We start from the raw sequence: 11,316 nt of genomic DNA, 5'->3' as shown, positions 1-11,316 counted from the left end.
ATAGCAGATCTTAAGGTGGCCATCCTGCAGCAAAAAAACTTCAGGACCAGACTTCAAAGAGAAACTGCTGAGCTTCAGTTCATCTGCAAATTTGACACCATCAGCTCAGGATTAAACAAAGACTGTGAATGGCTTGCCAACTACAAAACTAGTTTCTCTTCCCTTGGTTTTTACACCTCAACTGCTAGAACAGGGCCTCATCCTCCCTGACTGAACTAACCTCATTATCTCTAGCTTGCTTGCAAATATATACCTGCCCCTGGAAATTTCCACTACATGCATCCGGCAAAGTGGGTATTCACCCACGAAAGCTCATGCTCCAAAACGTCTGTTAGTCTATAAGGTGCCACAAGATTCTTTGCTACTCTGGATTGAGTTAGTGCGGATGAATGTTCGTGTGCACACATCATTCATTTGCCTTGGTTTGGCTGTCCTCCAACAGCTATCTTTGCTTTGCTTGTCACTGTGACCAACGTGTCTGTTCACTGGAGGACCCTCCACTGCTCCAGGTTGACTGGATGTCACATTTCTCTTCAGCAATGTATATGTGAGCTCTCTGGGCAGGGATCATCTCTTTGTTCTCCATACAGGGCCTAGCACAATGGGATCCTGATCCATGACTGAGGCGCCTTGACACTGCTTTAACATAGATATTAATAAATTCATCTGTATCTCAGTTTTCCCATCTGTACAATGGGAATAGCACTTAATGATCTCGCAGGGTAGGTGTGAGACTATGTTCGTGAGGTGCTCAGCTCCTATAGCCATTCACACAAAGCTAGGCCGGTACACTTAGGTTAGTCACCTCCCCCCTCTGCGTTTCAACCCTCCCATACGTACAATGGGGCAAACACTATTTCTCTATCTCCAATGGCTCTGATGAGGCTCAGTTAATTAATGCTGCTAAGCTAAGTTGCAAGAGAGGGCAAAGCATCTGGATTATTAAGAAGTAAACTTGCAGTGTATGAAGCCTGCCTGCGATGCATCATGACGAACCCTGCGATGCAAAGGTACATAAATAGAGGAAGATTTAATAGCAGCATCGGTTATAATCTCCTTTCAGCCTGCAGGGATTATGTGGCAGGGAGGTTGATTTGGAACTTCTGGGCTGTTTGAAATAGATCCTCTAAGAAAACAAAATCCTTGTCCTTTTTCTGTACCCACCTGGTTTCCGGGGCTCTGGGGTCACTGCTGGGTTGTCCTCTGGCCAGTAGGGCAAAGGTCTTCCAATGCACCCAGTCTTGGGCATTACGCTTACAGCATACACACAGAGAGTAAGACCCAAAACAGAAACACTTTCCCAGAAAGGCTGCGACATGACATTACTTCATGGCTCAGAATCCAGAAATCCAATATACAGCCACCAAAGACAGAGAGAAACAAAGCAAGCTGTGAACTCAGCCCACTTTCCTCCAGACTGGCTAAGGACCCAGATCACATGCTTCCCTACAGAGCCCCCCTCACCGGCCAGCAGGACCAGGACACCTTAGAATGTAAAGCTGTCACTTGTAACATTAACGCCGTTTTTAATGCACCACCTTTGGCAACAGTTCAAGGCTCAGGTGCGCAGCTGCAGGAAACAGACTTTTGAAGCAGCTGTTCCAGTCCCGGGCCCCTTAACACTGCAAAACCCTGGTGATTCTGCTCAGCCTTCCAACCCCTGAATCCTGCTGCTTTCTCCCCCATGCACAAGGAGCAGACCTGGTCTTTCATGCTTCCATGACCTGGATCATCTAGGAAGAAGACAAGTCAGGTTTCCCGGAGACAGCAAAGTGCCTCTTGCAGAGTACAGGAAGAGGCATGCAACCTAACACCTCTATGCCAGTCATCCATGGTGGGGCCTAGGACCGCTGCATCTTAATCCATTAGCAGCTGCTGCCTCAGCTGAAAGCCCCAGTGCTGTATGAAAATGCTGAAGCAGGATTCTGGGTCTCTAGATGGCCCAGCCACCCCTCTGGAAGGAGGCAGCACACCGTCCTGAGTGGGCATGGCTTTCACGTACTTTCTCTCCTGGATGTTCCCTGAGGTTGGGTTGGGTCTGATCCATTTCCAGCACTGGCCTTCCTGAGTCTGCCTGGCCATGTGCTTCGGGAACAGGGGCTTGTTCCTGTTATTTCCGCACTACCCAGGGAAGAGCCCTGGAACTGCTTCAAAAATGGGCCGCACCTACAGGCTCATTGCAACAGCCACCGACTAGTAGCTGAGGATCAAATAAGCCAGGCAGGTATCTCCATCTCCCCCTGCACCTCCTTCCCCACCCTCTCTACAGACTCCATACGCCTCCTAAAGAAGCAAGTTGCTTAGGAGAGGGGTACCAGGGCAAGCAGACTTGCAGTGTCCAATCATCCTGTCAGACAGGTGAATCCAGTAAATTTCATTCCAGCTGACTCCTGCTGCCTGCTGTCAATGTGGGCATCTGACCAAAGGTGCCAGGGAACAGTCTGAATGTGACACCGGGCACTGTGATTACATTGCCTCTTCATTTGCAAACTGCGTGTCTGATTAACTTCAGCTTTGGTTGAGAATGTCTCCTTTTCCCATCGACTAGACTCCAGTCCTCCCTTAGCTCCCATGTGAAGAGCTTCCTGATGCCGCCAGGTAGAAGGCACGGGGGTGCGTAGGATTTTACAGGGATCAGATATATGCATATTAATTTTACCAAGAGCCAGTAGCCTGCTGGTCACTACAGTCACTGTGAACTGCAGGTAAAGATCATATTTAAGCAGATACGTATTTACACAAAAAATAGTGGGTTCTCAGGTATCGAAGGTAAATAGGTAACCGGGAGGTGACATGCCTCGGACTGGCCCCTCTCAGGCAGGGGGTAATAGATGCTTCTCTCCCTGCCTGATCATATGTGTTCTGTGTATTGTCCGCTTCCACGGAGGCCTATTTGAAGACTGAGCTGATTAAGAGATAATAAAGTCTACCTAAACGGTGTATACAGGAAAAACCAACCCTCGGGGCGGCGTCCTGTTATGAACGAGGCCAATGGATTGTTCTGATCTCTCTGGGGGTGCAAACAGACATGCGGAATCTGTCGCCGAGTCTGGCTGCGAAATGCTGGGAGGATACTGGTTGAGCGATGCTCGATAAGACATGAAACGATCCCGTTAGGTGAGTCTAGGTTCTAGAATGCCTCTCAGGATTCTATTTTAGATGGAGCCATTTGTCTCCAATCCTTCTTGCTATCCCTGGGATCTCTCAACTCTGTCAAATCCGCATGTGTGTGTGTTCACTGGATGCCCATCGGAGTGCTGCGTGTCGGGCAGAGCAGGGCGCAGAGGGGAATGGGGACCCTGGGCTGCACTAGCTTTTTGGAAGAACAAACTAGAAAATACTGCGAGCAGCTGGTGCAGCAGGGGCTGGCCACTCCAGGGAGACAACCACGGAGCTCTCAGTGCCTGTGGCTAGCTGGGAGAGATAGCTGGGGCCTCCCTCGGCCTAGAGAGCTAGTGGAGCCTGGTGGAGCTAGCGAGCTGACCCATAACAAGCCCAGACAAGGCTCCTCACGCTAGGGGCAGGTGATAGCGAGGTGCTGCCCAACTGGGTGTCCCCAGGAAGCATCACAAGGAGGAAGGATGGTCCAGTGGTTAGGGCTTTAACCTGTGCTCCCGGAGACCTGCCCGAGACTCACTGGGTGACCATGGGAAGTCACCGAGCCTCCCTGGGCCTCGGTTCCCCAGTGAGGATAACAGCCCTGCCCTGCCTCGTTGGGAAGGTGAATGTATTATAGAAGGTCAGAGTAGGAGGTAAAGAGGCCCGAGCAGCACCCAAGACAGACAGCAGCTGTGCAAGAGTAGGCTTCAAATGCTACTCCAGCAGACTAGGTGTCACTGACCCAGGTGGCTGGCTGCACCAGCTCAAGGGCTTGTTGCTCATTAAGGCCACCGAGCCATTCCGACCTTGCTGCTTGAAATCTTAACTTTAAAACTACAAGTTAAATCAACTAGTCTTCGGCCTCCTGCACTGGATCACACCCAGATGAGTCCAATACACGACCTTCTCTCTCCCTGCTTCTCAAGTTGTTTTGCAACCAAGTGGCAAAATCTATTAGCCTGTTTGAACTCTGGGGAGCAGCCTGTGTTCCTTTGCTGCCAGGTTTTGAGAACACCTTGTTCAGTAATCTTCAGACCTGAGGGGAAAATTCAACCTTTGCCTCAGACCTAATTTATCAGTTTCGATGTTCAACGTGCCTTTGCCTGTGGATTTTAGAGACAGAGCCAGTAAGAGGCTCATGGCAGAGACTCGAGGCCCATTTCTGTGGAGTAATTACCAGCACTCCACAACAGCGCTCACCCCGGGTGTTTCATCCACACAGCACAGAGCACTTTATAAAGGGTCCCAATGTACAGATGGGGAAACTGAGGCACAGAATTGACTTCTGACCTTACTGTGCCATTTTCCGTGCGTGTCCCAGTGCACCGTGGGGCTTTGTGTTTATTGTCTCTTAGTGATCCCAGAACAAAAGTGCTCAGCAGCCGACTAAAATGAATTCAAATTGCATCATCACTAGGAATAAAGGTCTGCAGGGCAAAGCAGGCCCACAATGCAGTCCTGTTACTGTCAGCTGGCGTGCCCAAGTGTCACTGATTGTACTTCAGTACATAATTCTGCAGACAGCATCCAAGCAGAGATAGATTCCATCTTCCTTGCCCTTAGCCGAGCTGCACAGCAGGATGGAGCAAAGGCCAATTGTCCTTTTAGTCGCCAGAACCAGCAGATCTGACTCTGAGGGACCCAGGGGGGCAGCTTGGCTGAATGAGGTGATGACAAGAGCTTTGACTTTGGGGTTTCATAATGATCGCCCCAAATAATGAGCTTTGAGAGGACGCTGCTGGGGACCCAGAAACACCAGGAGCACTTACAGAAGGAGGGGCAGGAAAGAGTTTAAAGGCATAAAAGTCTAGTTCAAACTTTCCCCCCGTGTGATCTTTCAGCAAAGCTTTTTCTCTTCTCTTTACCCTTCCCTAATACCAGCTCCTGCCTCAGCATCTCAGCCATGTAAAGGAATTTGAGATTAACCATGACGAATGTACTGTCTCCGTTTTCTCAGGGACTGGTTTATTTTTCCTCTGCCACCTCTGACAAGTTGCCTTTTGCCATAAATCCCTTCAATTAGGTCTTTAAAACAGCTCTGCAGTCATTTCTTTGATGTATGGGGTTGGAATTAGCTTAATGTCCCTGGCAGCCAATTCCTTGGCTAAAAATAGTGCCGGCTGGCTTCCCTTCCCCTGCCTCTCCTTCCTTTCTCCTGGCATCTCAGATGCGCTGTCATTGAGGTCCTCCTTCCCTGGGACTCATGGACAGGCTGGACAGCTAAGAGTTAACACCCAGACCTAGATGGGAGCCACTCTGCTGCAGTCTGTCCTTTGCATGAACAGACAGTTTGCAGTGCTGGAAAATCCTCATTCCAGATGGCAATATCCTCATTCCAGATTGGCTTTGTGTGGAGGAGTGCGGGGGTGACAATCCCCTCTTGTGGGTGGGCCTTGAGGAAGGCTAAACTCTGCTGTTGAGGGTTGTTAAATTAGTCCTGCTTTAGCTCAGGGAAAGAGGCCTCTGGCTGGAAGACTGTGGGGTCCAGCCCCAGCTTCTGCCCCCAGCCGGACGCTGTGTTGATCCAGCGCTTGTGCCTCTCTGCAGGACAGGGATCCCTTACAGTGCGGGAGAAGGGACAAAAACAGATCATGGTTCTGCTAGATGATTTTAAAATTGGGGTGTGCTCACATCTGAGGTTGCCATATGCCCCCTGCACAGCATCCCTCTGCCCTGCTATCACGCCACCGGTCAGTGCTGAGCTGGTCCCAGGCCAGCAATGGGAGGAAGAGAGGTGAATGGGATAAATCATAAAATCAGAGAAGAATCATAAAGTATCAGGGTTGGAAGAGATCTCAGGAGGTCATCTAGTCCAACCTCCTGCTCAAAGCAGGACCAATCTCCAACTAAATCATCCCATCCAGGGCCTTAAAAACCTCTCAGGATGTAGATTCCACCAGCTCCCTAGGTAACCCCATTCCAGTGCTTCACCACCCTCCTAGTGAAATAGTGTTTCCTAATATCCAACCTAGACCTCCTCCATTACAATTTGAGACCATTGCTCTTTGTTCTGTCATCTGCCACCACTGAGAACAGCCAAGCTCCATCTTCTTTGGAATCCTCTTTCAGGTAGTTGAAGGCTGCTAGCAAATCCCCCCTCAATCTTCTCTTCCACACACTAAACAAGCCCAGTTCCCTCAGCCTCTCCTCATAAGTCATATGCCCCAGCCACCTAATCATTTCTGTTGCCCTCCGCTGGACTCTCTCCAATTTGTCCACATCCCTTTTGTAGTGGGGGCCCAAAACTGGACACGGTATTCCAGGTGTCTTCACCGGGGTGAGTCAACTGCTGCCGCTTCCCTGTCAACTCCACCTGGAGTACAGGAGTCAACGGGAGAGCTCTTAGGGGGACAATTTGTTGCATCTAGACTAGACGCAATGAATCAATCCCGGCTGGATTGATCGCTATGCACCGATCCGGCGGGTAATGTAGATATACCCTCAGTCTTGCAGCCTTTACTCAGGTACAATTAGCCTTTAGAGATGGTTGAAATCCTGCATTTCAGTCCCAGAGGAAATTCCAATATTTGCTTTCATCCCAAATTAGGACCAAAAGGGAAAATCTCAGAATTTGTTGAAAATGAAATAGACAGCAAATATTTTGTTTTGACTTTATCAGAATGATTTATATTATATTATATTATATTATATTATATTATATTATATTATATTATATTATAAAGTAATGAAGTCAGAACAAAACGTATCAAAAATTTCCTGCAAAAATGCTCAAAAAATGGATCCTTTGCTGTGAAATGTTTCAGTTTCATACAAATCAGCATTTTCTGGCAGAAATTGGTTTCCTCTGAAAATTTTTGAGCTCTGCTCCCATTATAACCGAAGTTCCGGCCTCTCAAAGTAGATGATACCAAATGCTTTAGAAGACAAAACCAGAAAATAATGGGCCTTATCATATATAACTATCTGAGGCGTTTCTTCCTGACCTCAGTTGGGAGTTACTCATGCCATGAAGCATGAGGATTGCTACCCCATGTAATTTTTATCCTAGTTAGTATAATTCCAGTGTGAAGTCTCTTCTTATGCCTATGAGTCTAACATTTAAAAAAAAATCATATCAAACTGCTTGTTCCAATAAAATCCTACCACAATGAGTTCCAAGGCTTAGTGTATATGTTTATATAGGCTTGATATGGAGCTGTTGAAGTAAAACAGAATTGGGCTGTAAAGACTGCTGTCTTGTTTCACCACCAATTGGTGCTCTGGGAGGTTATGAGACATAAGAAACAAATAAAAAAAGGCTTGAATTTTTAAGGCTTTTCATGATCTTCAACTATTTTCTTGGCTAAATACATGTCATAATATTTGAGGAGTTTAGTTTATATGTTTTATTGAAAGTGCCTAGAGCATGTGCCCATCAGGAATTGAAAGAATCTGTTCTATTCCTACAGTCCCTTCCATACCAACAATCCCAAAACAGCCTACAAATATAGACAGGAATCACTTCACTTGTCACTGAAATGCAGCCACCACTGGTGCGGAACGCAGCAGATGTTTTATCAGTGCACAACAAAACTACCCAAGAGTTAGTTCAGGAAGCGAAGAGGAATTCTGACTCCAGCTGCAAATGCAGGCAGAATTCAGGTGGGAGGAATGTAATTACCGAGGCTGGAATTTGATCAGGAAATCAGATATTAAATTTTTCTTCTTCTTGAGTAAGGTGCCTTGGGATCACTCATGTTTGGTACCCTGCTGGTTTTATGTCACATCCATCACTGAACCTTCTAGTATCTAAGTGCCTTCTTGTTATATTATGACAACACTAGGCCTGATTCTCATGCACCTCAGGGGAAGTCATCCACTGAAGTCAATGCATGTCCTGTGAGAGAAGAATCAGGCTTTGTGTATATCTGTGATCCTCTGCTTCTGTTGCCCCATCAGCTGTCACTGGTCTGTGAACCCCATTTTGGAAGACTAAGTCCAGTGGTGCTGGGGAAGGTGGCTGAGGGATGGACGTGTGGAGGTCTGGACTAGCGTAAGACCCACTCAGACTCTGGTACATGGTCGCATAGGTGCCGATTCCATGGGTGCTCCAGGGTTGGAGCACCCGTACCCAGGAGCCACAGGTGTTTTGTGACTCGGGGAGAGGCTTGAGGGAGAGCAGCAGGCGGGTGGGGGCCTCGGGGAGGGAGCAGAGTGGGGGGCAGGAAGAGGCAACGTGAGGGCAGGGCCTGAAGAGAAGGGGCAGAGCAGTGGCTGGAAGCAGCGGGACGAGGGCGGGGCCTTGGGGGAAAGGGAGTAGTGGGGGAGGTCTAGGGGGGAGTGGGACAAGGGAAAAATAAAACTCAGCGCCAATGCACTGATGGGCAGTGGACTCAGCCACATCCCCACAGCACCTGCTGGATGTACATGTTGTGCTTCCCTTCTGGTGCTGGGCCGGCCTAGAGGGGTGGGCAGAGCCATAGGTGCAGCCCCTACCCCAACTCAGACATGCTCTGCCCAGGGGCGGCTCCTTGCGCCACTTCTCCCACGGGAGCCCTGTTGGGGGAAGGGGTCCCACGGCCTCTCTCCCGCTTCAAACACCTCGGCTCGGGATGCAAGAAGTTGTTGGGGAGGGATAGCTCAGTGCTAAACCCAACGTTGTGAGTTCAATCCTTGAGGGGGCTATTTAGGGACCTGTGGCAAAAATTTGTCTGGGGATTGGTCCTGCTTTGAGCAGGGGGTTGGACTAGATGATCTCCTGATATTCTATGACCCTTAGAAAGCGCAGAGATGCAAGGAGAGCCATAGCTTTCCTAGAACGAAGAGCCCTGAGGAAAGGAACTGTCACTTCCTGGGTCCAGGAGGAGCTGCAGTCTGGCAGGTAGTATGAGAGGAAGGGCGGCCAACTGGGCCTGTTCCTTCCTCTACCCCAACCTGTGTGACCCTGGGCGAGTCACTTCGCCTCTCGGGGCCTCGATTCTCCAGCTGTACAATGGGGATAATGGAATTGCTCTGACTCACAAGGGGATTGTGAGACTCAATGTGTTAAAGGTTGTGCTCAGGTATCATGGAGACAGGGGCCCCAGAAGGGCCTTAGTTTCCCCATGGCAGCTCTGAGGAGCTAATCCTGACTCTCCCACTTCCCTACCCACAAAATGGAGCTAATCGTCCCGATTTAGCGCATGGGGAGAAGAGTCATCAGGCTGAAGTGACAAAGGGCTTAGGGAGCCAGATAACAGATGAGGCCCAAGCATTGTGTTTGGGTCCTGTGTCAATCTGCTCACACATCGGCCCCCACTGGTGTGCTTGAGATATGATGTTTGGTTTCTGAGAGGGACAGTTGCCATGGAAATATGACCATGGGTGGGGTGGTCAGATCTGAAAATGTGTTGGTGGGACATCTCTCCCCACACACACGTTTGGAAAGGATCACCAGAGGAAGGCAAGAGACATGAACAGATCTAAGGGCAACCAGGGCCCTGGAATAACGAGTTGTTACTATTTCACAGTTGCTCAAGCATCAAGACCCTTTAGACAGCGAGACCAGCAGGCTAAGCAAATAAAAACCCAGGGTCTAATGGCTAAATCTCTTCACTAGTCTGAGAAATCTCTCTCTTGCGGCAGCCTTTCGCAAGAACGTACCATCGATGCCGCTAAAGAGACATCCCCTTTTTCTCCCCTCCTGTGAATAAGTAAAAGAATTTTAAATCCTGTTAAATTAATAGCAAACACTGATATTATACGATGTGCCAGGAAAATGGGGAACCTGATGACCTCTAATATTATAATTAAAATGTGCAGGAAAGAGAAGTTGACCAAAGATTGTAAACTTTAATGACTGGTTTTACCTCGGGGGCAGTCCAGTTAGGAAAGGAAGGGGCTGCATTCATCGGGGTCACTTTTAGTTTAAATGATAAAGCGAAGCAGGCATATGCTCTCAAGTTAGTGAAATACACCTGTGCTGAGAGAGGCGATAAATAATAGGAACTAAAAACAACTAATGTGTTTATAACATTTGACCACAGACTGGAATAATCAGAAATATAATGTTTGATGAATAACGCACAGACACAGCTCAGCCAAGCATGCCAAGGTCCCACCATTGTTGTTAGACCAAGGAGATCAGAAATGGGAGATTTATACAGTTGTTCCAGCCAGATGGAGAACTCCAGTTCTTGATGTGACTTTGCAGGATGTCTAAAACACGTTTAAAGACCATCAAAGAATGTGGAGAGAAATTGTATAAATTAACTGGACTTTAAAGTGGTCCTTTTGGCAGTTAGCGGGGTGCTGAAGGAAACACTGCAACGTGAGCAAACATTACAGCAAACTTGGGCAAAGGGTGTACCACAAAGGGCCCACAAAAAGTGGCTTGTGGAGGTAAGTGGCTGAATGGCACAAAGCTGCCAGAGTTGCAGGTTTGTTCAAAGATGATTGTATCAACAGTTCCAGCCTCCCTTGCCTTAAACGAGGTGGTATGATAAAATATGTTGCACAAACAGACTGGAAAATTCCAATCCCAGTTGCAAGATCTCAAAAGCTGATGTCTCCTTCCCAGATTGGATTGGTGAGAGAGGATGGTTCTCATTTTGGTTGGACATTTTGAATCTTCATCTGCAGATGCCTGCACCTCCAAGAAGAACCAAGTTGGCCCACACAGCAGAAACAGGGTAAAACAGCCTATCTCCTTCAGAACATCACTTCCTGAAAGCCAAAGACACCTGGAAGAGAGACGACTAAGGTCCTGGGCTAGCCACCTGGGCGTCCTGGTAAAATCAAGGACTTAGGCACCTTTCACTGTCTCGTTCTATTTTCCAGTAATTCAGGTTGCCCACTAACACACTGGGAAAAGATTATAGCTGGGTTTGTCCTTCGCTCCACCCTTGTTTGCAGCATCAACACCTGCTGTGAACAATAACTGAGCTGAAACTGATAGCTGAGCAAAGATCTGGTGATAAGCATCAAAGACACTTTCTCTTGGGTGATGACCCAAATCAGTCAATTGAGGGCTTTCTGAAACTGAGTAAGGATGCGAATATGCTTTTTTTATGCATTTTAGAGAGAATTACTGTGTCTTTGTTTTATAGCAGGTTAGTCAAGACGGTTGTAAAACAGAACCAGTTGTTAACTGAGAGTGTAGTTCTCTGTACACGTGTCTATTATGGTTCATGGCCTCACCTTGCCCTTAACATTCTAGGGGGGTAGAGACATAAAATGAGACCAACTGTCCATGTTTTTTGAACTGCACTAAGTCTGTAATAAACGTACGAGTTTAGT

Source organism: Chelonoidis abingdonii, chromosome 21 (genome assembly GCF_003597395.2).
Source record: "Chelonoidis abingdonii isolate Lonesome George chromosome 21, CheloAbing_2.0, whole genome shotgun sequence".
Taxonomy (NCBI): domain Eukaryota; kingdom Metazoa; phylum Chordata; order Testudines; family Testudinidae; genus Chelonoidis; species Chelonoidis abingdonii.
This window is presented reverse-complemented; position numbering follows the sequence as displayed.